This window comes from Ambystoma mexicanum, chromosome 8 (genome assembly GCF_040938575.1).
Source record: "Ambystoma mexicanum isolate Mex_15411 chromosome 8, UKY_AmexF1_1, whole genome shotgun sequence".
Classification (NCBI taxonomy): Eukaryota; Metazoa; Chordata; class Amphibia; order Caudata; family Ambystomatidae; genus Ambystoma; species Ambystoma mexicanum.
In genome coordinates, this window is record NC_090929.1 from 732,555,100 (window position 1) to 732,583,071 (window position 27,972).

General features: G+C 46.1%; 1 protein-coding gene across 5 annotated transcripts in view; it reads left to right on the forward strand.

Moving 5' to 3' along the window:
* WASHC2C (WASH complex subunit 2C) overlaps nt 1-27,972 on the forward strand; it is a 2,476,852-nt gene that overhangs the window by 183,357 nt on the left and 2,265,523 nt on the right. The gene's annotated exons all lie outside the window — the stretch shown is intronic.

Sequence of the window (27,972 nt, forward strand, 5' to 3'; positions counted from 1 at the left end):
CTCTAGGCAGTTTATGTGCATCTCGAGTTCCGAAGGAGACCACGTTCCTCCTGTGGCTACTGAACCGCATCTCGCTCCCCAGCCGGAACGGCTGGCATCTGACTCTATCACGAGGTCTGGTGCGGAACCGAATATTGCTCGGCCGTTCCAGGCTTCCATGTGAGTAAGCCACCAGCTGAGCTCTGTCCTTGCTTCCGGTGACAGAGTTAGCCGCTGTGAGTAGGAGAGACTGCGTCTTAGGTGTTGCCCCTTGAGTCTCTGTAACTCCCGGTAATGTAAGGGTCCGGGAAAGATCGCTTGAATGGAGGAGGAGAGAAGTCCTATCACTCTCGCTAAGTCCCGAAGAGAGAATTCCTCCCTCTGAAGGAGCCTGCGGATCTCTCGTTTGGTAGAATGAATCTTGACTGTGGGAAGACGAAGTTGAGTTAACTCGGTGTCTACGACGAACCCTAGAAATTCTAAGTTTCTGGAAGGGAGAAGGATTGATTTCTCCCAATTTATGAGAAAACCGAGACTGTGGAGTAGGTCTATGGCTAATTTGGTCTGTTGCTCCGCTAGAGCTTGAGACTGAGCCAAGAAGATCATATCGTCCAAGTATATAATTAGGCGAACCCCCTGTTCCCTGAGATGTGCCACTACTGGCCGGAGGAGTTTGGAGAAAACCCAAGGCGCAGAAGAGAGGCCGAAGGGCAAGCTCGTGAACTCCCAGCTGTGAAGATTCCAAGAGAATCTGAGGTAACTCGTGTGGTCCTGGTGTATGGGAACTAGATCTAGGCGCGTTAGCCAGTCGTTGGGTCTCAGAAGATCTCTTAGCATGTGAATACCCTCCATTTTGAAATGGCGGTAGACGATGAAATCGTTGAGGGCCTTCAGGTTTATTACTGGACGCACTTTCTCTCTTCTGCGTACCAGAAATATAGGACTGAAAAACCCGCCTTGGCTCGTGCAGGGGCGAATCGCTTTCTTCATTGCTAAGCTGTGAATTTCTTTGTCCAAAGCGACATGGTCTTCCTTGGACATTGGAATGAGAGCGGGACGATTTGTTTGAAAAGGATGCGCAAAGAATTCTAGGCGCATGCCGCGTACTGTATCTCTGACACATGCGTCCCCGGATAAGCAATCCCAAGCATGTGCAAAATGAGCTAGCCTCCCCCCTATAGGCGTATGTGGCGCAGGCGCTGTGGAGGGTAGACTGACCTGTGGTTTGTTGTTGTTGGGCTGGGTACCGGGCGGCTCTCCTCCAGCCGCGACCTCTGCCTCTCCCTCTCGAAGGGAAGAAGGTGTCTGAGCGCTCTTGCCAGGCGTGATGTTCTCTAGATTGTAGAGGTCTTCTATCGAAGGAATATCGGCCGGAAGAGCGACCTCTGCCTCGTCCGGCCCTGGCAAAAATTCTTGAAGAAAACACTCTTTTAATGGATGCTTGTGCTTTGTCCAGCGCAGTAAAGGTGCCTACGAATTTGGACATTTCCTTCAAGGAGTCTCCAAAAAGTAGGCCTTGGGCAGTTACTCCAAATTCCGTGTCTGCTAATTCGCATAGTTTAGCGTCTATTTTGTGCAAGATACCTTTGCGGCGCTCCGCTGAAATGGTACAGTTGGCATTGCCCAGTAAACAAATGGCTCTTTGAGCCCAACTTGAAAGTATCACAGGATCGATGGGTTCTCCTGTGCTAATAGCCGCTTCGGCTAGATCCATTATCTTGGCTAGAGGGCCTGTAATGTCCAGCACCCGGTCTTGACACGACCTCCAGGCACGATCTATACCTTTTCGTGGATCTTTAATATTTTTTCCTAGGAAAGTAATCATTCTGGAGTCTAACTCCGGTGTCAGGGCTACTTTATCTGGGATTTCGGGGCGTGGACATTCCGCCCTAAGCTTTGCTCGGACCTCTTTGTCCAAAGGCTTACGAAGCCTGTTCTTGATATAATCTGTTGTCCTAGAAGATGACTCCCAATGCGAAGATCTGGGGTGTATCAGATCCTCCGGCACAAACATTCCTTTAGAGGAAAGGGAATCTGTGCTTAACTTCTTAGGGATGGGGGCTGCCACAATCCCTGAGGTAGAGGGTCGCGACCCAATTGAGTGCGCATCTTCTTCAGAGGAAGCTGGAGACTGACTGTGAAAGTCGAGCTCCTCTTGATCCAGGCCCTGTTGATATTCTTCTGGGCTTAAAGATGTGATATCTCTGAATTCTTCCTCCGGATAGGAGGGTTCATCTGTGGAAGGGAGCCCCTTCCTGTCCAAGAAGGCTTTCTTAAGCCTGGAGAAGGCGTCTGATAAGGCAGCAGTGGCTGGTTCTGTCTGGCTCGGGGGGGGTCGTAGAGTTCTTACTCGGGCGAGCCGGTGTACATCCCCCTTCTGAAAGGTGCTTTCTTTTTTGGGTCTTTTTCTTTGGTAGGGATTTGTCTTGCAAATGCTCTTCCATGTCATCCAGGCGCTGCTGAATAGGCATAAGCATTTGTGTCACCGCTTTTTTTATGCTGGTCTCCACAGTGGAACCCAGCACCTTCTTTAGGCTGGAAGCCATAGCCACTTCATCAATATCATAAATCTCTTCCTCCTGACCAGACCAATCCTGGCCCTCCTGAGGGAAGTATTGTGCTGCCATATTATAAGCAACTTTCTATTTACCCTACTTTTTTTTTTTTTTAAATATGTGTGTGTGGGCAGACCGCCTTCTCTCAATGCCCACTATTCAAATGAGGAAAGTTGTGAGAGCCCTAACCAGAAGGGCACGAAACAGCGATCCGCTGTATCTGTAAGTTCATCTTTCCTTTTGTTTATTTGAATAAAGTCAAGAAAAATGCTAAGGGGAGCTCCCGGCACTCGCGATCGCTAATCCGCCATGAAATAATAACGGAAAGCGATCGCGAGCGCCAGAAAACTGAGGAGCGGACCTGCGACGGCAGGCGCTCCCTCTGGTGGCCGCTCGAGTCACCGCGGTCACTCGGAGGACTTTGCGGTTCCTACCGAGTCCAGAGGACCCAGGCCGCTTCAGAAGCGAAGCGGAACTGAGCCGCGGGAGTTACGCCCGCAATAATCATAAATCAGGATGAATAAACAGCCTAACGAAGGCTGAGAAAGTGAAGTACTCTCTGGCCGGAATCGGTCGGCGTCGGAGAGAAAACACACAGACACACGCGAAGTGTGCTCGGCAACGAAGTCGAGAAATCACTTCATATTATAGCGCGCGACGAACGTTGCGCCGGTCATAAAACAATTATAAAGAAAATAACACATCACTTCATGTAAATACTAAATATTATAAACAGATCTAGAAAATGATGTACTTATCTCTTGCTGTGAGCAGCAAAGAAAGAGGAAGTAGCATCATTTTCAGGACTGTTTATTCAGAGACTTACCTTGTCATTGGACGTTTCAAGTCACATGTTGGTGACCTTATGTTGAACTTTTCACTGTCCTCCTGGGAAATGGAGTTTTCTTGTGTTCTTACAACTCTCAAACTTTAGAGTGTTTTTCCTGGATTGTTTACTTGTTACATATTTTTCAGCATTCTGAAGAAATATTTCTTGCTGCTGAGCTTCCTTTAATAATTTAATAAAAGAAAGAGAAGCATAATGGGAGCCTCGGGTCTTGACATAGAATTGGTGAGCAAGGTATATCTTATCATCCAGGCCTGGATGGCCACTCATGGCCTCTGTCTGAACGATGATAAGACAGAGTTGATTATCCTGGGCACTCAAACTAATATCAAAAAATTAGGTCAGGAATTCTCCTCATTTAACATAGATGGGAATATCATCCAAGTGTCCAAGGACGTAAAAACCCTGGGATTCTATCTTGATTCCACCCTATCTCTTGACAAACAGCTAAAATCCCTTGCCTCCTCCACGGCTTAAACGTGCAAATTGATAAGAGCCGGTAAACCGTTCCTTTCCAACAAGAGCTGCTTAATCCTGGCTAGAGCCTTAATACTCTCTAGGATTGACTACTGCAACGCTCTCTACTCCGGAGCGAATAAAACTATAACGCAAAGACTACAAATATTACAAAATAATGCCCTGAGAGCAGCACTAGGCATAAACAAAAGATCCCACATCTCTGCCGCCAGACGCCATCACAACTGGCTGACCACTGAGAACAAAATAACACTTAAGATGTTATCCCTGACCCATAAAGCCCTCAATAACTCCGCCCCCAAATACCTGATTGACAAATTCCACAGCAGAACATCCTTCAGACCGACTAGAGCTGTCAATTCCAATTGCCTGACAATACCGAACTTTAGACTTAAGACGATCGGTGGTAATAGCTTTCAGGTAAAGGCTGCAAAGACCTGGAACTCACTACCACAAGACTTGAGAGTGGACTTACCCTACCCTCGCTTTAGAAAAAATGTCATCCAACTCCTCACCTTGACTAACCTCAGCTGATCTTGACCGTTGTCACCTTCAACCCGATTGCCCGTACTCGAACCTTGTATATTTTGTATTATCTGTGCCCCATGACCTCACAGTATTTTCTACTGTACATTCTGTCAGGATATAACCTGTAACTGGATTTACCTTTCTCGAATTTTGTATACTTTGTAATCACTGTATTTTATATTGTACGCTATGCTTTGATGTAACCTGTAAGCTTTGCATTTTCTTGCCACTGCGCCCTGCTACCCCCGGGTCTGGCGCGCATAAAAAGTGAATAAAACAAAACAAACAAACTAATTAAAGAGCAGAGTCTTGAGCTCTTTTCTGAAGGTGCTCAGAGAGGATGGATTTCTTAAGTGGGTTGGCAGAGCATTCCAAAGCATAGGAGCCACGCAGAAGAATGCTCCCGCTTGGACTTTCTTAGTTTTGCATCTGAGCTGAAAGAGGAGATTTTGATTGTTAGATCTTAGGTTTCTGTAACAGGGTTTTTCCCTAATTTGCTTTTGTAGGTAATGGGGCATAGTCCCCATGCAACACTTGCAGGTAATAACCAGCAGTCTAAAGGAAATTCATGCCTGTACAGGGAGCCAGTGAAGTGCCTGTCGTGCTTCCGTTAGGTGAGAGCGAAAGGAGAGACCTGCTACGACTCTTAATGCTCCATTCTGTACCACTTGAAGTCTACTGATGGTTGCTTTGCTGGCCCCCACCAATAGGCTACAGCAGTAGCCTTTTTTAGAGCCTATTATAGCTTGTGCAATTGCCTCTGCGTTCTGTTGGGAGATGTATGGCCTCAGATGCGCCAGTAGTTTGATGTAATTGGACACGGATGCGGCTGTGCAACCTACATAGGCCTGCATGTTCAGAGACTGGTCCAGCACCGCTCCCAAGTTTTTCACTTTCGGGAGGGTGGGGATTTAAACATCCCCCAACTGGAAGTGTCTATATGCAGGGTCAAGTTTAGCTAGGATGCCCTCAGAACCCACTACCATGAGTTCGGTCTTTCCCCGATTGAGGGCCACATTATTTTGCATCATCCAATTCTCGATGATAGAGAATATTCGGTTAAGTTCCGTTTCATCCGAATCATGATGTCCCGTAAGCAGAATAACACAATGCGTGTCGTCGGCGTAATTGGAGAAGAGTACCCCCTCTTGAGCTAGATGTGCGAAAAAGGGGACCATGAAAATATTGTATATACAAGGAGATAAGCTGGCTCCCTGCGAAACGCCAAAGAGCACCGGTATGGCAGGCGCCATCGCCTTGTTTGTGCAAACCCTACTAATTCTGTTAGATAGGAAGCACAGCAACCAATTAGTGGTGGCCTGGGAGCAGTTTGCCACCGACATAAGCCTATCTGCCAGAATGGTATGATCGACCAGGTCAAATGCCGCAGATTGATCCAAAGAGATGAGTAGAGAAATCGGCTGAATGTCCAATCTCTTTAGAAGTTGCGATTTAAGATCCAATAAAGAGGTTTCTGTGCCGAAACCTTGTCTGAACCCAGATTGAAGAGGGTTAAGAATAGGTTAGAGATTGAGATGTTGAGCCATTTGGGAGCAAGCAACACCATCTAGTATTTTGAGCAGGAATGGGGTATTCGTTATTGGCCTATAGTTGGTATCATGATTAGTGGGATGGGGGGACCAGATATTCTAACAAACTGTAAAAACTAGTTTCTGCATAACGTATAGTACATTGCACAATGAGTCACAACCCTCTCATTATATTGTGTAGGTCCTCTACCTAGTGGAGGCACACATCACATATAGAAAGTTGTATGAAGACAAGGAAGTAGGCATTTTATCACACAGGAAAAATAGTTCTACAGTGCCGTAAAGCCAATACCAACAATGCACAGTAATCCTGGCCCTTTAGTACACCGCCAAAGATTTCTTAAAGGCAGATACATTAAATTCAGGGAAAATAGTGTTATTAAAATACACAGTGTAAGTAAATGGTCTCATTTACAGGAGTGGAGAGCATGACTTAACAATAAATGAAAAATTACAGGTAAGTGCTTAAAATACAATTCTTGTCCTAGAATTCACGGAACCCCTACTGGGTACAGGAAAATTACCCAGGGTCTGCTAAGAATCCCAACGTCGATTTAGAAAAGTTCCAAGGTGAGTAGAAAGTGCTATAGGAAATAAGGGAGCAAAGTCTGTGGGCCTTCCACATGAGTAGGTAAAATGAAGGTATGCCTCAATTCTAACCCAATGCTGGAGATTTAGCAGTCAACAACCTCATTGAGGACCATCTACACCCAAATGAAGGTATCTAGAGGTTGGCTCATGAGCCAGAAATCATAAGGGAGGATGCAGCAAATCAACACTTCCAATGTTAACTAATGGCAAATGCAGTAAAAACATGCTTCTGAAAAGTCTTTACCCTGGATGGGAGGAACACCCCCTGAAGTTGATGCTTGAGGACAAGTGCCTTCCCCAAAGGTAAGCACGCCTAACATTGGTTTCAAGAAATACTGCTCCAGAGAGGTGGAACAACCTGATAAGTACAGGAGAATATGGCTTCCAGGTGCTTGAAACCTGGGCTATCGGATTGCAACAACCAAACATAACAAATGGCCTTCCTGAGGTGGAGCCCCTCAATCCAACAGCGACAATACTGGAGTGTAAGACCTTGGAACATGGGAAAACAGATTTCGGCAGAACGATGAGCAAAGGAGAGAAGGTCAGCCACAGAACAAGTCCCAAGGTGGGGGTGACCCAGAGTGGTCAAAGGGGCAGATGAGGTCTGGTAGTGGTGTCTACCACCCTGCCAGGCAACTGCACCGACGACACCAAGGCAGGCGAACCTGGCTGGAAGTTCCAGGAAAACAGCTTGGAGACCATCTCAACACAGAAGACCCGACTTGTCACATAGGTGGAGTCAGCAGGGCGACACGGGAAGTCTGGTGATGGACTCCTAGCGGCAGAATATTCCAACCAAAGATGTTTTAAGACCCACTGCATCCAGCCACTATGTCTAAAGGAGGTCCTAAAAATGCAGTAATGGCTGGAAATCCTCCAGCCGGTAAGTAAGCCTGCTTCTTCTGAAAATCCAGCAACAAGACAGAGCAAGGACTGGGCTTCCATTCAAGTACCACTGCTCATAGAGCTGTCCAAAGCCATTCCATGAATCACAAGAGTGGGCTAGGGATAAAGAAGTTAAGTAGCCAACAGATCTGTTTTGGTGACAGAGCCTAAGATCACTCCACAGGGTGCGCGAGAAATAGCCCAAGGACTTATTGTGGGCCAAATATTTAAAAAAACTATAATCAGGCTGCCATGTGGTGTCACAAATTGCCCGTGTGTACAGAACACCTTTTTTAAGCCTACCTCATGGTTTCTTGGAATAAATGAAGCCCTAAATTACAAAATGGGCAAGAACAGTACTTAAAAATAAAATTATTTTTATATTTTTTTGTATTTAATTTATTTGGCATTTATAGGAGTGCACAAAGCCAGAGGGCATCAAGGTGCTGCTTCCAGTCAGATGGGAGGTGAGGGGGGGGGGTGGTAGGACGCAGACTTAGTTGAAGAGGTGAGTCTTTAGCTTTTTTGTGAAACTGTCATAGGAAGGTATGTCACAGATGTGGTTGAGCTTATTCCAGAGTACGGGGACACGGACAGGTAGGCTGGACCGCCCCCCCCCTTTGTGCGGTTGTATCTGGGGGTGATGAGTCAGTGTTGGTAGGCAGTGCATTGCGGTCTTGTTGCTGTGCTCTTTGAGATTTTGGTTGCCAGTGAGGAGGGGGGCGTTGTTCGAAAGGCACCCTTGAGTGATGGACAGGATCTTGAAGTTAATCTTATCCTTGGCTGGAATCCAGTGAGTGTCTTTCTTGGCTGCAGAAATGTGTAGACTTTTTCCGATATTAAGAACCGCTCTAAGTGTGTTGTTTGGAACCGTTTGAGGTTTGCGGGGAGTTGCAATAGAGTTTTGAGCAGGTTAGGGCTCGGGTTACTTCAAGTCTGTTTTTAGAGGACAGGAAAGGTTGGCTGATGAGTTTGGTGGCGTATGCTGAAGTGGAAGGTGATGTGGTTTGTTTGGCGAGTCATGTTGAGGTTGGAGTCCAGGTAGAAGCCGCTGAGGGTTTTGACAGCATTGGCGACAGAGCTGATGTGGCTGTTGATGGTGAAGGATTTGTAGTCCTGGTGGAGCTTGGAGAGTCTTGAGCAGGGGCCCACAAGGAGAAGTTCAGTTTTCTCATCATTGAGACAAAGACAGTGAGTGGCCAACCAGGTTTGGATTGTTTTGTAGAGGCGAGTGATCTTGATTGAGTCTTGTGCATGGTTGCCAGAGAGTGGGATGAGAATCTGAGTGTCGTCTGCATAGTTGGTATATGAGATGCCTAGTGAGTCGAGGTGGTTAAAGAGGGGCTTGGTGTAAATGTTAGATAGTGTTGTTGAGACACTTGAGACACTTGAACCTTGTGGTACACCGCATGTAGTGGGGGTAAACACCTTGGAGTTCCTTTCAGCGAAGAATGAGGTGATCCATTTGGCTGCGTCTGGCACAAAGTACAGAGGACGTGAGGTGGTCAGAGTGTGTTGTGGTTTACAAGGTCGAACGCGGCGGATAGGTCTAGCTCCAGGAGCAGGAGTAGGGAGATGTTGCATCAATGGTTGGCCTCATCAAGCTGATTTTTCTAGGTCTAGGTCTAGTGTTTGTGTCAAAACCCGGATTGTTGGGAGCCTAGGATTTGATGAGATTTAAGGAATTCCTGGATTTGCAGGAAAGCAACTTTGTCCATTATCTTGAGTAGGAAGGGAATGGTGGTGATGGGGTGGTAGTTGGTGTGGATGGCTGGGTCGAGGGTGGATTTCTTGAGGAGGGGGGAGACCCAGGATTCTTTGAGCGCCACTGGGACCGTGCAGGAGACAAAGGAGGATTTGACAATGGCAGTGACGAGAGGCAGGAGGGGTTTGATGCAGTCCTTCACGGTGGGGGCTGGGCAGGAGTGCCCTTTGCACTGTGAAGGATTGAGACCTTTAATGATGTTTCCAAGGGTGTAGGCGCGGATGGGTTTGGGGTTACTCTCTGGGTTCTGTGGGTGGTCTGGCTTTCAAAAAGCTACAATGCACTTCCAGTGTAGTAAAAGGCTTGTGTTACTTACTGTTAGTCTTCATTACCCCTAGTTGTCCTCTTCACACCTACTTACCTTTCTGAGGATGTTTTGTTTTCCTAACGGTATCTCCCAGCTTCTTTTCTGCCCTCTTCAAAGACAGTGCGGAAGTGTTGGAAAAAATACATCTCTAGACAGAGTTTTTGTCTGACCTATTTTATGGTGAGGAAAGAGCTGCAGCACTGGCTGTGGGACCTCAGTTACAGCAAGGAGAAAAATCCTTGTCTGGGACTGTGCAACTGATTCAGCGCTGTTTGTGGGTAGCTGAAATAAAAGATCTGGAAGAAGAACAAGTCTGCGGACCCATTGTACAAGAAGTCTATAATCACCCCCAATTTTTAGGTCCTCATGTAGACCATGGTCATTTGTAAGGAAAGGAAGAGATCAATGTTCCAGACATAAAACAAGGGTTTTACTCCAGGGGCGAGGTAGTCAAGGTCCTGACAGGATCTTCCCACCTCCAACAGACTGTATCAGGAGAAGACTTCTATAGTTAAGCCAGTAGTTAGTGTAGGTAGTTTCAGACCCTTGGGTACTAGAAGTTGTGACAAGAGGATATGCAATAGAATTTAGAATTCTCCTCAAGGCCTCCAGCGAAGGGAGGAAATCAGACGCTCTAGCCAAGCACCAGCTAGAGCCTGGATGAGGGTGCAAGGACTAATGGCTGCATCTGTATTTGGGACCCTTTCTGCCCCCCATACCACAGACCCTTACCACGCCCCTGCCTTCATCGAAGACCAATCTCATCTCCCCTTCCGTCCACCAGGAATCTCAACTTGGTATCTGTATTCAGGGGGTTGAGGAAGGCCCATCAGTGGTGGTCGAGTACAAATCATCTCTGCAGCGGTATATTACTGTTTCTACCAGACTCTATGATGGATCTCTCTCTCGCACATCATGTCAATGAGGTGGACAGTGTAGCAGAAGGTTCCTGGCCTCGCAGGGCATGTGTTTAAACCCAGGGGGAATTTCGGTAGATCACACTTATGCTTGGAAACCGACAATGGATCTGTTTTCCTCCAGGGAGGAAGCCCTCATGGCTTGGTATTTCTCCAGGGACTGGGCTCTGGTAACAGATGCTGTGGTGGGATTGGGCCTCTGTAATTGTTGTCCTCTGGAATTGTTGTATGTCTTTCCACCAAATTTCTTTTTTTTTTTTGTTTTGTTTCCTTCCTGAGGACGCTGTAGAAGATCAGCAAGTCAGACGGCAAGGTGATTCTGGTAATCTCTCTTTTAGACCAAGGGGTTGTTTCACTCCCTTGTCAGATTAGCCATGGCTCCTCCTCTTCTACTTACCCGGGTCCTGTCTCTAGTTCAGACACCTTGGAAACAGTGTATAAACTGGAGTTGTGCGGCAGTCTTTGAGAGGGAGAGGCTAACCAGACTAGAGTTTTTTGGCACTATCTCAGCCTCCATCTAAGGGGGAAGGTGTTGATGTACTCGGAAATCTTATGAGATGCATTTGGGGTATTTCTCTGCATGGGATGGTGAAAGGGGTATTCTGCCCTTTCAGCCTGGGACCCTAGAAATAGCCCAGTTTTTTTAAAGATGGCATTTGTATAAACTTACCCCCCCCCCAGCCCACATCTGTCTGGGCACAATCTGCTGCGATTTATTTATTTATTTATTTATTTAATATTTATATTGCGCCGGTAGCTCGCGAGCCTCGGGGCGCAGAAACAAGGACACGAGAACGGACGGAACAGATAGTGATTAGACAGAGCAGACGGGACAGTCACATAGAATTAAGCTAACTGAGGCATATGCCGTGATGGCCGTTTATTTGAAGATATGGGTTTTTACCTGTTTGCGAAAACGCGAGTAGTTGGTTTCCAGTCTAAGGTGGTCTGGTAGGTTGTTCCAAAGGTTGGCTGCAAGGGTTGGAAAGGCTCTACCTAAGCCACTTTTGAGTTTGTGAGGTGACGTAGCAATTTTAACAAGTTGGGATGATCTCAGTGTTCTATTAGGAACGTATGGTTTGATCCTAGTTTTTAAGTAGGTTGGTGCCTTTCCGTAGATGCATCTGTGTGTGTGTGTGTGTGTGTGTGGTAGTGAGGGAACCCCAGTGGATCAGGAAAAGGGAGTAGTCTTTATAGTCGCAGTGCTGAAGGAATTCTGTCAGATGATCAGTTGTCAGGTCTCAAGTCCCTTCTTGCAATCTTCAGTTTGTACTCAAATCTTTGCAGGTACCCCCTTACGAACCTTTGAAAAGAGTGGACATAAAATTCCTTGCGCTAAATATGGTCTTCCTAGTAGAAATTTTTTTCGTTCAGAGGACCCTGAGCCCTCCCTAGTGTCTAGTGCTTTTCTGTTGTTACTCTGGACTCTGTGGTATTTGTATTTTTATTGTATTTATAAAGCGCTTTTATCCAAAGCGCTGCACACAGTTGAAATTAAACGGTACATCAAAATAGTAATTCAATAGGTCAAACAACAACAATGCTGAAAGCTAACAATCAGAAGCAATGAAGAGGTGATTTTTCAAAGAGGCCCGAAAAAGAGAGTAAACCAAGATAGACCGAAGGGAGAGGGGGAGGGCATTTCAATGAAGGCAAGCGAGAAGCTGTAAAGGCCGAAAGCGAGACTGAGCACAGGGAGGGGGAGGAACGTTCAGCCTAAAGAAAGAAGCGGAACGAAGGGGGCGAGAAGGAGTATAAAAGGACACAAGTGCAGCAAGATAGTCAGGAGCTAAACCATGAAGAGATTTAAAGAATGGTAATGGAAGGGTAACATACCAAGTGAGACAAGTGATGCTGTAATAGAGTCACGATAGGAGAGTAAACAGAGTACACGGACTGAAGAATGGTAAATGGATTTTAAAGGAGCAAGACGAGATTATGGGAGACCAAATGGAGTAACAGGACAAAAGAAGAGCCGGGAGAAAATAAGAAAAGAGATTAGAAGTTTAGTAGCATGGAAAGTAAGAGAAGGATGAACTTTAGGAATATTGTAGAGATGAAAACGACAGGAGCAAAACGTGAGAAAAATGTTGCGAGTAAAAGAGAGATTGGAAGCAAAATAAAGACCAAGATTACATGCGGTAGGAGAAATAGAGAGAGTAGATGGAGGAAATGAAATAGACGATGGGGGGGTGAGAGAAAAAAAGAGTGTTAGCAGGGAAGAATAAGATCTCCGTTTCCCCGGCATTTAAAGTGAGAAAGTGAGACGCCATCCAAGATTTGATGGCGGAAAGACATGTTGTAAGGGTATTTCTGGAGTAAAAGAGAAGGATAGAAAGAGTGGTGTGTAGTCAGCGTAAAAATGATGAGAGAGTCCAAAAGAAGAGATTACAGGAGCAAGAAGTGCTGTGTATAGTGAGAAAAGAAAAGGGCCCAAGACTGACCCTTGGTGAACACTGCTCAAGAGGCAAAGGTGAGGAGGTTTTACCACCCCAGGATACAGAAAAAGTTCTGTTAGACAGATGAGAAGAGAACCAGGAGAGAACAAATCCCCTAATACCAAAGGAGAAGAGAGTTTTGTGAAGCAAAGTGTGATGAACAGTGTCGAAAGCTGCAGATCGATCAAGAAGAATAAGAAAGACGATCAACAAGCTGACGGAAGAGAATTAAGCACACAGGTCAAAGCAGTTTCGTTCAGTGACGGGGATGAAACCCTGACTGAAAATGTGGAAGGAGAGAGAGATCATTGACAAAAGAAGAAGTCTGTGAGTAAACTAGACGCTCTAGAAGTTTAGAAACATAGGGCAAGAGTGAGATAGGATGGAAGTTAGAAACAGTAAGAGGATTAGCTGAGTTTTTTTTTTAGAATGGGAATGATAGTTGCATGTCTGAAAGCCAGAGGAAAGACTGGGGTAGAAAGACCGATATTAAAGAAAGCGACAAGAAATGGAATCACACTTTGTAGTAGTTCTACTTACTATGCGATCCCGCTTTTTGGTTGAAGCTGTCCCCTCCTTTTCTTTTGTCGCAGTAGAGCGTGATCCCATTAGTTATCTGCTAATCACTCTCTCGGTCAGGTCATGGAGATGAGGGGATTGAATGTGAGTAAGTCGTTGTTACTGTATGTGGAAAGATAGCCTCTGTTTCGGAGGAAACAATCAGTGACATTCAGTGCGACTGGCAGCAAAAGCCCACCACCATGTCCTTTGGAGGGGCCTAAAAGAAGACATTACCCTTTGGAATTCTTTGGCAGGAGTGCCTGTGACGAATGGCTTGTAACCTGCAGGAGTGAAAGGGTGAGTAGTGGCTAATGTGCCTACTGTGCCACCAAACTGCTACATACCAAGAGTGATCCCAATCATAAAGTTAAAACTGGCACAGTTAAGAGCTATACCTCCTTTGCCTTTTGTGGTAACCTGGCGTGAGGGAAGGCTGTACTCTCGAGAGGTGTGAATGGAATTCAATAGCAACCTGAACAGTAATAGTACAACAGTCATAAAGTAACAAGCATAAAGGGAATGTCCAATTACGGTTGCATAAAAAATAGATATAGTTTAATAAAACGCATCAGCTGGAGAAAAAAAAAAGAAATGGAAACCCACCTCTGAGGAAAGCACCCAGAATAGGTACAGATTGAAAGATGGAGCACTCTGGGTCATGAATCAAGGGATTGTTGTAAATTTACCATATTCAGCATGAATCCGGGATCCTTGTAGAGCATAGATGTTCATGCGATTTTTTTTTTTTAGATCCGTCATCCAGTGAGCCTCTCTTATTGAGTTGTTAAAAAGTATTCCCAGATAACGTATGGAAGAGACAATTTCAATGTTTTCGTGACTGATGGACCATTTAAATGCACGATCCTTCTTGGTGAACACCTTACCGATTGCCAGGATCTTTGTCTTTTTTTCGTTTATTATTAAGTCATTTGCTTCACAATACGTTTGGGAGCTACTGAGCAGCCTCTGGAGCCCGATTTGTGTAAGATCCATTAACACAATATCGTCGGCGTAAATTTCATAGCTAATCTTTTGTCCATTCACCTTTGGCGGGAAGCATTTGACGTCTCTAAACGCTGATGGAATATCTGCAATGTACAAGTTAAACAGTAACGCCCTGTTTAACTCCATTTTTAGTCAGTATTTTTTTTGTTAGCTTACCTTGGGAGTTCATCCGCACACACACTGTGGTATTCGAGTGTAGTGCAATCACTGGATGTAATAGCGACGCTGGGCAATTCCACTTGGATAGCTTTCTCCACAATTTGTCTCGATTAACTGAGTCAAATGCTTGACGCATGTCAATGAATGCCAAAAAGATCTTTGATTTTTTTTTTCAGCGTCTCCAGTTTTAACAGAGTTAGTATCATCAGGTTTACCTCGGTCCCCACACCTTTGGTAAAAACTGTTTGTCTACAGTCCATCAAACCTGATTCGTTAGCCCATCTCGTTAGTTTGTGTTGTAGGCAGGTTGCGAAGATTTTTCCAATAGCGTCAAGAAGAGCAATCGGCCGATAGTTTGTGGGGTCGGCCCGACTGCCCTTCTTGAACACTGGTACGACAACCGCTGATCGCCAAGAGTCTGGTATTTCTTTAAACAATGCGATTAATTCAAATAAGTAGACAATGGAATTGGACCATTGCTCTTTTTTTTCTTTCAGCATGATGTTAGTTATGCCATCAGGCCCTGCCGCTCTAGAATGTTTTAGATGCTGGATTATGAGTGCAATGTCCTCCGTGTTCTCAATAACATCCCAAGTTACATTGCCTTCTAATGTCAGCGCAGTACTGCATGTGAAGGCAGCTCCGAATACTTTGCGAAAATGATCTTTCCAATTCGCCTTTGAGATGCCATTCGACTGCGATAACTCTTGGTTCAGCGTACCTTTACTTAAGATCTTCCAAGTTTCTCTTGATTTGTGGGTCAAGATTAACTTTAATATTTGTTTGCCTCTTTCCTGATCTCTTAAGCACATGAAAGACTTCAACCAGTTCCTGTATTTCAACTTCCTCTTTTTAATTGCTAGGGCAACGTTGTAACGCTCACCTGATTCCCGCAGAGGCGCCGGTCTTGACTGGGTGAATGCCGTATCTTCAAAGGTGATGTGTAACACACGGTTGGCTCTTTGGGCTGGACCTCTGTGCACTGTATGTCTGACTCGAAGAGTAAGATGTCTGCAGATAGAAAATATGGGATTAATGAACTGGGGTTATTGGGTGCCTCTCTCCTCTTCCCTTTCTCTTCTCCTGTAGAACCCCAAAGGTTAACACCCTCACCTTAGGTAAGTGAACGCCGAGCTCTCCATCTGCCTCGGGGCAGGGTGCCGTAACCAGTTTCTTCACTGGATAAGGGTGCAGGCCTCTTGACCTCAGAGGACTGCTGTCCGTCGTTAACTGCACGAACGGTAAGTTCTGGGCACTTCAAATGTCTTAAAAGTCTTTTGTAATGATATCTCTTGTTTTGCAGGGTTCCGGCGATGGCGGATGGCGGGTTGATGAGAGTTGAGGATTGAACCCGCGTGAGGAATAGAAGCGCCTGGAAGCACGTAAGTAAGCGCTTGTAGCCTGCTTCACGATGCGCACTAACTGTCCCTTTTATCTTGCAGGTACAAGTTCGGAGCTTTAGAGAAGCTGAAGGGTGCTGGAATACCCACTGGATTCGGCGTGGGAAGGAGTAATGGCACGTGAGTAATAAAGTTGCCCAATGTCTTTAAACGCACCTTCTTTTGTCTTTCAGATGCGGGATGCAGCGCCGAAGGCCTCCGGAGCGTGCGAAGAGCTGGTAAGCTTTTGTCTTTCAGATGCCGGAATGCAGTGCGAAGACCTCAGGAGCGTGCGAAGAGTAGGTAAGCCTTTGTCTTTCAGATGCCGGAATGCAGCGCGAGGCGTTGGTGACAGCCGATGGACCAGGTAAGAGATGCGCTGCCACTGAAGACCGTAGTGCTAACCTGTTCTTTCTTTGTCTTTACAGGTGCTGCTGAAGACTGGATTCCAGGATGGTAAGCCTTTGTTCCCTTAGGCCTAGGATCAGAAGCAGAAGACACGATGAGCGTTCTGCTGCAGAGAATGCAGAATAACACAAAGCAAGATTCATCCATCGGGTGTGGTTTAAATAGCCTCCTGTAGTGCTTAGGTGTCTCCTTCCACAGCCACGCCTAAGAAAAGAGTTCCTGCTTTCCAGAAGAGTTCCAGTGTTCTGAACCTAGGGAGTGGCTCCTGCCCCACCCAACAGGAAAAGTAGTCCCAAACAGAAGAGGATCAGGGGTTCAACTGGCAGGTAAGTAAGCAGCATGGTCTGCTGCAGGTAAGTCCACCCAAGCATTATGAGCCCGGCGCTTCCAGCGCTGGGACTGGGCATCTTTATGAGCCTGGTGCCACTGGCGCCAGGACAGGGTCCAAAAGGTCCCAATTGGGACTGGCTGGCACTCGGAACCGGGGTTATGGGTCTGCTTCCAAGGGAGTCGGGCAAGTCCTGATCTTTTGGGAGCAGAGATCATGACAAACGTTATGACACAGTAATTTCTTAAGCAGTCTAATGTCTTTACGCAGACTCTTTTTTTCATTGCACACAGTACGGCTTAAGACGTGTTTCGGTTCTTTAGGTAAACTGCCTCTTGACTTAATTGCGGCACGAAATTTCATAAGCATTGGTGCAAAATTTATTTTGCTTTGTGGTGACAAATTTCCTTCTTGGAGATTTTGTGATCGCTTTTCTACTTGGGCCACATTGATTCAAAGCCTATTCCCACCTTTATTGACCTTAACGGCGGTTACATAGATGCTATCGGATGTAATTTTGTCACACATCCAATGTAACACCAATGGATCATGGTCACTGTTATCACTTTTACGTATTTCAAGATCTTCGATGTCGGCCCATACATTATTTGAGATCCTTATATAGTGTAGCGTTTTATGCGTTGTCCCGCAATGCCAGGTTGGCTTGGGCGGATTATCACTCTTTGTCTTCCCATTCAGCATTTCACAGTCACAGGATTCCATAGCACTACACCATAGGTGTCTTCTCTTCGCATAGGGATCTGATGATTCTTTTGTGAGCCAAATCGTTGACTGGATGTCATCAAACCGGGAGCAGTTTAGATCGCCACATATGATTATCCGCAGTGAGTGCCATTTCAACAGATTGTTGTCTATGATTGCTGTTAGCGATTTCAAATAACAGCTCGTAGATATCATCTTCGGGTTCCAGTACGTGTTTATCAAAAGTAACATTTTTGGGACATCGAAGACCGTTGGTTTAAAATCCATCAAGATCCCTAGAACAAATAGGTTGGGCATATAGGTTTCTTTTATTTCCCAACCAAAGGAATTGTTCAACATTATTAACAGCCCCGAAAATGGGCGACCAAGGCGATTTTGGTTTTTTTCCTGCGGGGTTTAGTATTATGGAATACCCATCTCTTATTGGTTCTTCTTGTAGCCATGTTTCTTGTAGACATAGCGCTAGGTTGTTGTCTAGCGAAAGAGGAAGAACTCGAAAGAGATGGGTGAAACCCCGTGTGTTCCATAACACCAGTCCAGTGAGCACTTTTCCGTTCTGCGAGACTAGTTACTTCCTGCGCTGACCAGTCGTATTATCTCAGCTTATACTGGGCTTTTTTGCCAATTCCTGCGGGATGAACCACTATGTTCTTAAAAGCAAAAAGGGAATGAATGGTCTAACCAGTCTGTAGGGCCCATAAATTGACAAAAGGGGCAGCTATAAGTCCACAGTACCTTCTTGCAGTTCTTAACAGTTCAACAGCGTCGAACTAGGCTTGTTGGTGAAGTTCAGGCAGTTTGATTAAGTTAGAGTGCAGCGGTCGTGTTATTCTAGACTAGGAGTGGTGTAGCGCAGGGGTCAAACAGGCTCATTGCATTTCGAATGTTATGTATGAAGGGCAGATTGTGAGGGCCTCCATGTTCGATTTGACAGTTGATTCAACTGTGAAGATGCTTGTAACTGGATGCACGGTTCCTATTGGATCGGTTTTATATAGCGTTTGGGGGACTGTGAATCGTGAGGGCCCCAGGGTTGATTCCACAACGAAGAGGCTGGAGACTGGATGTGCAATCCAGTTTGAGCGGCTTCATGCAATGTTAGAGGGTCAGGCTTGGGGATCCAGCAAGGCTGGGGATGATGCGGGCAGGATCAGCTCGGGTTTGAAAGCAGCAGATTAAATAAAGAGCTTGTATTTTTGAGCTGAAGCAATGATACTCTCAGCTAGCGCGGTGTGGTGGTGAACCAGTTCGACCATGCAGTAGCGGTACCATTGTTCTAAATGAGAAGCAGATATGGAGCAGAGGTCTAATAAGAGCCTGTGCAGTTTGAAGGCTTGGAGAAGTGCAGATCATGAGAGCCACCATGTTTGGTTCATGAGTCAGTTTGATGGCATAAAAAAGCTGATGACTGGTATTGCAGTTCAAGTAGTGCGGCTCTGGTGCGGTGTTTGAAGGAACCCCCATTGTCTGATCGACAGTTGATGAAGCTCTGCATCAAAGATGTTTCCAGTTAGAAGAGGCTGTAGAAAAGTGGCGGGCGCACTGAATAGCTTAAGGTTCGAGCCAGGGTAACAACATGCTCGGCTAGTGTGGTGTTGCAGTTTGAGGTGGTAGTGCCAAAAGCAGCTCCAGAGGGTCCTGTAGGTTTAAAAGCATCGTATGGGCTCAGAATTACTGTACGAATTAGCTCAAATCAAGAAACACAGCAACCAGAGGCCCAACACAGCCAAGAAGTCTGAGAGTCCCAATCCAGGGGTTCAAGGATAAGTTTAGTCCATGTTCTCAGTTCCACACACGGGAGTCTAGCCCACAAATGCAGGTGCTCCTCAACACAGTGAACTCCTGGGTAACTTTGCGGCTGGCAGAGAGGCATGTCTTGTCCAAGCAGCAGTTCACTCCCAATGGTCCCGGGGGAAGGTTAGGGGACAGAGTTCGCCCCTGTCTTAGACACTCAGTATTCACCTCACTAGTTGAGGTTTTTTGAAAGATCATCTCTCCCATCATAGATCCAATTAATTCTTCCTCAGGTTTTTGTTTAAGAGTGAATCTAGGAAGGATTGAGAGCCTCAATTTAAAGGTAAAAGTCCACAGGTGACTGGACTAAGGCTAGCCTACTTTAGAGGTCTGATCCCTGTTCTTGGATCACGTGGGCTTTTTCCTCTGGCATCACAACCCAAAGTGCTTTGTGCTAAAGTAAGTGGAGGGAACAGTAAGGAAAGAGTGGGCGAGAGAAACAAGATGGTGGTACCTTCCTTCAGCTGTAAAGAGCTCCCTTTGTCTGCATTCAATCCACCCCTTCTCTTTTCACTAGGATAAAATGCCTTTAGATACGCAGCACCCTGGTGTGAGGCTACCTCTGTTGTAACTTGGTGGGCTCTTTGATTCCTGTTCCCAGGACAGCTTCTTGTGGCGTGGCAATCTCCCTGAAGAGGGTGTTAACCTTCCCCATCAAAGGAACACAGAGGCAATCCCAAAGGCTACAGCCCTGCCAGTAGTGGCAGGGTCCAGCCTGTCTGGGGGAGAACACACATGCTTTCACAGCTGAGCTGGGCTCACATAGCTGATAAGTGTGATATCAAATGGCGGTGGTTGTTATAATTTTGCACAATACCACCCAATATACTATAATGCAGGTTTGGCTTATATTTAAAGAGTGATATGCCACCAGTACAGTAGACTCATAGGGTTTTGGTACAGGGGTCATGTCTTAAATGTAAGAGTAAACAAGGTTTTTTTTTAATATCAACCATCTGTGTCCTGCGCTTAAGAAATGGATGGCAGCTGCTCCGTGGAGTAACAGTGGAACCCCCTACTCCGGTGAATGATAAAGCGTGCTCTGGGCTCAAGTGAACCCTACTCCACTTATAATGCAGCGCCAAAAGGTCAATAAAGATTCACACTCAATGATTGTGAGAAAAATAGCAGTGTATTCAAAGTGCCCTTTCTGAGACACGTGTTTCGGCGACAGGCTCGCCTTTTTCAATCAGGGCTAGTAGATTGCAGTGTTAGAAAGTGACAATAGTAATAAATCAAATTTCAGTTTACAATAGTGCACACCGTGGATTCATCAGTTAGAGTAAGGTAATCATGACAACAGTTGAACAAACAGTCGAAAAGCAAACACATTTTTTTTCACAAGTTTGCAAAAAGTGTATCACAGAAATACAGGGGAGGGGTAAGGGGATGATTGATGTAGGTGAAAGAGAAAAATAAATGACGGTGAGAAGAAGAAAGAGAAAATATAATGCATTAGTCTATGGAATATAGTATATGTCTCTAGCAATAGAAATTACCTCATAAATAGGAGTAAACTCTTACCTAGTAAATTGCGGTGTTAGTCAGTTTTACAATTAAGTTGGTTGTTTTGTTCATGGGAACTTTTGAATACACTGCAATTTTTCTCACAATCATTGAGTGTGAATCTTTATTGACCTTTTGGCGCTGCATTATAAGTGGAGTAGGGTTAACTTGAGCCTAGAGCATGCTATGTCTTAAATGTCTCTACTGCAGAGTGTGGCTGTCACTGCAGCTGTCAAATGGGCAACTGTGCCCTCTGAACTTGCTCTGTGCCACTGGGAGAGCAGGCGCTGCAGATCAGAATACTGATACATTTTGGTATGGAGTTTATGAAAGGGGAGTCTGACTAGCAGATTACCCTTCCAGACATGCAATTACCTATATCATTTTATTAAATTAAAAATACATTTTAAAAAGCCAGGCCTTCTACCCAGATGCCAAATGGTAAGCCAGCACAGTGTATATGCCTACAGGCATACGTAACAAAGTCCATCACTACATAATGGGTAGAGACAAAGGGTTCCGTGATGCATGATATCTGCATGGGAGCAACCTGGGCTTACCCTCCACATTCATAGTGTACTACAAGTTGCACCTACCATTGTATGCAGATCAGGGTAGAAGATTGCTGTGATTGTGTAACTGAATATCGCTGGATTGGTTTGCACAAGATCCATGTGTCTTTGATTTGGGGGATAGCGAAATGATTTATGCTTTGGGATGCCTTAGAAAGGTAAGTACAGGGACAAGGAAGGCCATCATAGTAATGCTTGTATTAATGGTTATTTTCATTACCCATAGTCGCTCTCTTCCTCATCACAGTACTTGGGCCTGACATGTCCGTCCTGAATGCAGATAGATCTATGTACAGGGCGAGTTTCAGGAGGTTTCCGTTCCCTGTGACTTGCAGACAGACAGGCGTCAACCTGAAGAACCAGATCCAAAGGCACTGGGAAGGCAGCTGAAAGAGACTGTATTACAGCTTGGGGGTATTTGAGGTCTTTGGGCAGGCCTCTATAAAACACTTCAGCCTTCTTATGATCAGGTCAGGTGGTCTCGGCTGCGAGTTGATAGAAACGTGCCAAATAAGTGCATAGATAAGACTTGCCTTTGGTCAGATCCAAAAGCTCTGTGATTGGCTTGAGATTTATAACGATTCATTGCTCTCAAAAGGGCAAAAAGATTCTATAGCGCTGGATCGTTTGCCTCCAGGAGCATGTTACGACATGCAGTAGCTACACCTCATGGATTGGAAAGCACAAAGGCTGCTTTTGTGGTGTCTTCCAGAAACGCAAGAGGGCAACAAAAAAATGCAACTCTATGGAAGGGCTTAGGGAAAAGGGGTAGGTAACGAGCTGAGGGCTCCCATCTGCTGGGGCAGCAGTGCCAGCAAACTCCTTAACCAGGGGAAGCAGATGGACTGTGCTCTGTACAGCATCCATTCTCTGATTTAGAGCAGCATGAGCTGCCACCATATCTGTATTGAGGTTGGCAATAGCTTTCAATAGGGCTGCCATTGGATTTCCCCCCATGTCCATCCAATTTTGTAGAGCCTCTTAATCTGTCAAAACCTGCTGCTACCACTACACACCGGTAACTGAATGTACCAGGTCTCTCATTTAAAGGTTCCTCCAAAGAGCTCAGCCGTTGTGAAAATATAAAACACAGTGGCTAGGGGCTCGGACAAAAAAGAGGGAGGAATGTAGCCTCATTCACTCCCATGCTGTAAAGGGAAGAAAACAAGATGACCAAATACTGCGACAATGCGCACCAAATATGTGACCACAACCTCCCCCTGCTTTGCCTCTCCTACCTGTTTTGAGAAATGGAAGCAAAGATTTACCTATGGTTAGTTTTCACCTTCCTTTTGTATGCTAAAGTCCATACAACAGGTAACCACCCACTGCTATGTTGCCTCACGGATGGAAAGCGTGACAGTTCGCAGGGGCCTAACCCAGGATGGAACGAGGAAGGAAGCTAAGAAGTCAGAATGCAAATAAAGCAAAACAGAAGGATCCACACAGCCAACTGTTCTTTCAGTCTTTGAAGATGGAGGGTAACCCTGATGATTACAAAACACACAAACAAAATAAACTTGGTTCCAAACCGGTGTTAAAATCGCAGTACCCGCAGCAATCTGAGCAGGCACAGTAAAAAAAAAATAGAAATCCAACAGGGTCCCAAAAACAAGCGGGGGAATCTACAAAGCAATACCTGACATTATTGTGCCTGGATGGCGGAAAATAAGATTGCAAATGGGAGAGGCTGGTAGACTGAGAAGACCTCTTCAACAAGATCGTACTGGGACATGGCAGATAATGGTCTCATAACCAGAGAGATATGTGGCGGGGGGCACAACAAAGTTCATCAATACCTATTTATCCTTAGGCATTCAGTGTATCAAGAGGTTTGTGAATATTCAAAGAATAATTCTTTACTGCATTTCAGGTGCACCAGGGTAAATCTCGAGGCCACCCGAGATCCAGAAAGCAAAACAAAAGAGAAACAACGAGCGTTGCCACTCGGTGACCCAATGGTGCACTCCTAAGGGCATGAAAACCCTAAAGTGAATTGCTCGGGCACAACACTATGCGTTGTCCCTCGCGAGAACACACTCACTCTTTATATCTTAGAAAACATACTTCTTTGAGAAGTTGTTTCATATTTTCCATAGATTATAGTGCATAGTTAAATTTTGGCTTCAGCAGAGCAATGATGGACCACACCGCTGCTGGTATCAGTCACGCTGTGACGGTTTTTATAACAAAATTCCAATCGAAAGATTTTCTTTCAATCGCCAAAAAACATCAATAACAATAGCAAGAAAGTTTTCACAATAGGGTCAATTTACAATTCATTGACCCGAGTAAGCACATCGTACATATACCAAAAACAAATATAAGAGTATTGGTCAAAGTAGTTCAATATTCCTAAATCATCCTAAAATCACTTCTTTCATAAACATAAACTGCCAACGCTTTTCGGATTTAATCCATGTTCAAGGCTATAAGTGTTAAGTTCCTCTTAATGTTCACTTCTGATTTTTCACAGATTGTCCTAAGAAAAACATACATATACTAATTTCGATGTGATTGGGTCCTCCAACGTATTCCTCATCTTAGATGTATTCATTCCAGCTTTAGCTGCTTTGGAAAAAAAAAAACAAATTGGCAGTTCAGTTTTTCCGCAGTATACTTTGCTTCGGAGATTCTGCGCGTCTCGAGTTCTGCGAGAATAACTAAATATAACAAATGTGTCCTCGTCATTGATGCCCGACCACAACCCCGAGATCGGTTTTCAAGAAGTGCAAATTGTCCGGTTCAAAAATGTCTATCGCAGACCCGCACCGAGAGTGTTTGTGGTGCCTCGGAGAAGGCCACGACATGGAGACCTGTACGAAGTGTCAGGCGATGACTGGGAAGGCCTTGCGAGAGAGGAGGGTAAAACTACAGGTAGGTCGTAAATCCGAGGTCCCGTGAGGAGAAGTCTCCTCGACGCGAAAGGCAGCGGTCTGGGTCCCGAAGCGATTCGCATCGCTCGTCATCTTCGACAAAAAAATCGAAGAAACAACGCCACAGGTCCCCCTCCACCTCGTCCTCAGACGAATCCCCAAAAAGGATGAAATGTCCCACTAAACATTCGTCATCTGAAGAATGGGAAGCATTCAGGGTCAAAATGATGGAGGTGTTCGAGAATGCGAAGCCTCGGTCCGCGCCTTCTTCGGTAGCCGGCCGGGAGCGTCATCGCTATGACACTCGCGCGCCCTCGAGCCTGGGTGATCGAAAGAGGAAGGATAGAGAACCTTCTAGGACGCCGAGCAAGAAAAGCTGCTCTAGTCGAGTCGACCGCTCGAGGTCACCGATGCCGTCCGAGACCGAACACACCTCGAAGGGCAAGTCTTCGAAGAGCGCCTCGAAGCCCTCAAAGCTTGCGCCGTTGACAATGGGTATTACATCGACGCCTTTGTCGACGCCGAAGCCCTCGGGGCCAAAGGCTCCAGTTCGGCCAAGTCAGCCAGAAAAAGGGAACGAGAAGGCTACAAGAGCTGTAATGCCTTCAGGACCCATTAATACTCCTCCTCCACCTCTCCCAGAAAAGGTTTTCAGAGCTCTTCCTAGGAAGAAATTCTTCAAGTCCCTGACCTCAATTTTTGAGGAACAGGAGAAATCTGATGAGGAGAATGTACCCTTTGGGCTGGAATATGGCCCCCCAAATGTCCCAGAATGTCCGATTTCAGAAGAAAGCAGGATGAGGGACTTGGTTGAATCACTGCACAATGCAAGTGGCATTGATACATCTCCTGAAAATGACTTTGGTAGGCCAGAACCAGGAGAACATGGCAGTCCATTATACCGTCCGCTAATGACAAAGGTGGTAGATTATTTAGGATGGGCCAGACCTCCAGCCCAATTCATCCAAGATGATCTGACAGACATATTGGATCATGGTCCTACTGAAGACCAAATACTACCCTTTCACGTAGCCTTGCAAAATAGGGTGGCCAAAAATTGGGAGACTCCGGATTCTATTCCGCAAGTGAATAAATCCCTCACTTCAAAATACCGCCCTGCCAGTAGCGACCCCGGTTATCTGTCCAAACATCCCACTCCCGAGAGTTTGGTCATACAGGCAGCCACAGCTTCTAACAAACTGGCGTACCCTTCTATCCCTCCGGACAAGGACGATAAGCGTTTTTATGGCTGGGCACGGAAGGTATTTTCAGTTGGGAGTATGGCGTTAAAATCAGCAAACTCCACATGTGCCTTGGCAACGTTTTCGTACACTCTGTGGGAGTGCATTGCAATGGTGGCGAAGCACATACCAGAAGGGGACGAAAGGGAAGGATTCCTAGCCATTGTTGGAGATGGGAAGGAGGCCATGCAGGAATCACTTGAATCTGGATTGGACACTGTAGATAGTGTGAGCAGGTCCATGGGCACTAGCACAGTAATGTGCAGATTTGCCTGGTTACGGAAGTCGGGTTTCGCACCAGACGCACAGAACTGCCTTCTGAACATGTCCTTTGACGGGTCTCACCTTTTTGGAAGCAAGGCTGACGAGAGCCTTGAGAGGTTGCAGACCTCAAAAGCAGCTGCCAAGTCTTTGGGAGCTGCTATTAGGCAAGCTCAGTCTTTCGTGCACCAGGTCAATCTTGGAGGGGACGATCCTATCGTTACTACTCCTCATATGGAATGACTAGAGGAATGGCCAGTCAAAGAGGCCAGAGAAAGGCCACTCGCGGTGGACAAGCAAAAGGTGCAAAACCAGCTCCAGCCTCTTTGCCAGCAGCGGCTGCAGCAACCGCCACAAAACCACTTTGAGGACTTGCATCACAAGACAGCTGTAGGAGGCAGGCTGTTGTAGCATCTGCAAGAATGGCGATCCATTACTTCAGATGTTTGGGCTATATAAATAATAGCCCATGGTTACTGCCTTCCTTTTGTAACGCAACCTCAAAGCAATCGACCAAGGAGACACCCTTTGAAGTTTTCAGACCCACTCCTACAGCAGGAAGTTCTGTTGGAGAAAGGTGCTATAGAACCAGTACCGGCAGCGGAGAGTAACAAGCAATGGTACTCCTCGTATTTTTTGATCCCCAAAAACGACGGAGGACTGAGACCCATCTTGGACTTAAGAAACCTGAACAAGTCCCTCAGGAAGGACAAGTTCAAGATGGTTACCCTTTCTCAGATCCTTCAGGCCCTTCAACTTCAGGATTGGTTGGTGTCACTGGACCTCCAGGATGTTTATTTTCATGTGCCGATTCATCTCAAGCACAGAAAATACCTGAGGTTCGTAGTTGGCGACTCACACTATTAGTTTCGAGTCCTGCCATTCGGATTGACCTCCGCCCCGAGGGTCTTCACCAAACTGATGGTAGTAGTGGCAGCGCACCTCAGGAGAGGGGCGGGGGGATTCAGGTCTACCCCTACCTAGATGATTGGCTGATCGGAGCATGTTCTGCCGAACAGGCACTGGATCACCTGAAAGTCACCTGCCACTTCCTCCACAGACTGGGCTTGTCTCTCAATTCCAAGAAGTCATAAATGACACCTTCTCAACAGCTCCAATATATAGGAGCTGTATTAGACACATCCCTGGGAAAGAGCTCGCCTCCCAGGTCGAGGGCTCAAGACATTCCTCAGATGGTTTCCAAATTCCAAAATGGCCAAAATCTTCAGTCCTGCGACTTCTTAAGGTTACTCGGCCTCATGGCATCCTGCATCTTCCTGGGGCCGGAGGCACGTCTGAGGATGAGATCCCTTCAATGGGCTCTAAAGACTCAATGGTCCCAGTTCTCAGGTCAAATGACGGATCTTCTCCAGATTCCGAACAAGGTTTGACAAGATCTTCTATGGTGGTCTTGGTCAGAGAATATCCTGAAAGGAGAACTTTTTTTGGCAACCATGGCCGGAGATCACAGTAGTGACGGACGCCTCACTCATGGGATGGGGAGCTCATGCCAACGATCTGACGTCCAAACTACACATCAACCTTTTAGAGCTGAGAGCGATCAGACTAGCGCTGAAAGCTTTCCTGCCATCCGTCAGGGGAAAAATGTCCTGATAGTGACAGACAACATAGTGGCCATGCATTATCTAAACAAAAGAGGAGGTGTAGGGTCACTACCTCTGTGCAGAGAGGCAATGCAGCTCTGGTATTGGGCAATTCAGGAAGGAATCTCTTTAACGGCAGTTCATCTAGCCGGGGAGGAGAATATGACGGCAGATTCTCTGAACAGGAAGAGCACGGTGTCCCACGAATGGGAACTGGCTCAGGAAGTCATTCAAGAGATCTTTGCCCTTTGGGGGAACCCCTCAAGTAGACCTATTTGCGACCGCAATCAACCGGCGAAAGGTATTGCTGAAGGGAATTTCCACCGATGGGAACCCTGGGGGACGGGTTCGTGGTAGAGTGGAATTTCACACTATTGTACGCATTCCCTCGATTCCCGTCATTCCTCAGGTCATCAGTAGACTGAGACGGTTCGGGAGCCGCATGATCCTAATTGCCCCGGATTGGGCCAGGAGAACGTGGTACCCGGACCTTCTAGAGATGTCCATATGTCCCCAGTACGTCTTCCTCAGAGAGAGTACCTTCTCTCACAAATAGAGGGTCCGGTTCTCCATCCAGAGGTCAAAACGCTCGAACTTCACGCTTCGTATCTGAAAGGCTGAGATAGAAGGATTGGGACCTTCCAGATGATGTCATGGAGGTGTTGCTTTCGGCAAGAAATTAAGAATGTCGATCCTTTTCTATGTTCTTTTCA